Here is a 1,410-nt window from a genome sequence, read left to right as displayed (position 1 = left end):
CCCACCCTAAAAAAAAGTTAAAAAAGATTGTCCACCTTTAAATAAATGTGTAAAAGTGTTACTATCTTGTTGTTATATAGGAGTACTGTCAAAAGTAATATAAGTATTGTTATTGTTGTATATATACTGTCACTAGTATTTGTCAATTTTCGTTCATATTTGTCTTATTATATCATCGTATACAAATAGGTGTTTTATAAATTGTACGTATAATAGAAATTTAAAATAGGTCCCTTTTCTAGTTAGGGTATAAATGTGTTCTTAATATTTAAAATGTTTATGATAATTATCAAGCATGCAATAGCTTTTTATTTATATTAAACCTTTGATATTCGTAAGGTAAAATGTAACCCGTGTTGTAAATCCCTACCACTCTTCTGAAAATTATTAGGTGCACATGTGTGTACGTGCACCCAAATGCTTGATTTTTTATGCTAATGGGTGGTCTCTCTCACATTTTCTCATCACCATATAAGGGGAAAATGGAGGGTGCACCGTACACCCTTGTGCAACTAATATGTTCTACCACTCTTCAAGTGAACCCGTAAACATTGAGTTATCTTTAAATAGGTGAATGAAAATACAATAGAAGGCGTCAGGTGAGCATGGAGTGCTTTATAAAATGTTTATCTCTTTGACTATTTTATTTTATCATGAACTCATTTTTATCATTTTTTAATTAATTTAATTATTATTGTGACTGTACAATCCTATGGAAGCTCTCAATACTCTTGATAAATGCAAAGCAATGAATTATGAGTATTGACAAATGTAGTTTTTTGTTGACCAATAACATTTGCATTTAAAATATATACTCCACATGTTACAAAATTATAATTAGTAAATTTTAAGGAAAACAACCCAAGTAATCGCACATAGGGTCTTAGAACTCTTGATATATATTCAGACTTTTTGAGGCTTAAGAATTGAACAATTTCAAGTACCTTGAAACAAAAGGCACAACATGAATTGTATACACCTCTACGGCCCTACCTCATCAAAATTTCCCTAAACTTATTAGTGTATCAATTGTCAAATTATCATAACGTAAAAGATTAACTCGGCAAAGAAATAATCAACATCGTACAACAGAAACAACATCACCATAGAATCTTCTCGGAGACCCGGAGTCAATGACTCATGAACGTAAATGGATATTTAATTTCAGCAACAAAATTCACCTTAGATGGTAATACAATAGCTAGAACAACGATGTGATTATGTGAAGGACCGCATAAGGCTGTGCATGTCACAATGGTAATATTATACAAAATATGGAAAATCGATATGATCCCTCCTTCATCCTTCTCCACCTACTCTGTATGACAGTATTCTTATGTAGGCATGCATTAGGGAGGCGCATGGGGAATAGATGCTAGCTGACTGCTCCTGGAACTGCATCTGCTTTGG

Source organism: Spinacia oleracea, chromosome 2 (genome assembly GCF_020520425.1).
Source record: "Spinacia oleracea cultivar Varoflay chromosome 2, BTI_SOV_V1, whole genome shotgun sequence".
In the NCBI taxonomy this organism is placed as follows: domain Eukaryota; kingdom Viridiplantae; phylum Streptophyta; class Magnoliopsida; order Caryophyllales; family Amaranthaceae; genus Spinacia; species Spinacia oleracea.
The sequence above is the reverse complement of the archived record's forward strand: the minus strand, read 5'-3'. Positions refer to the sequence as shown.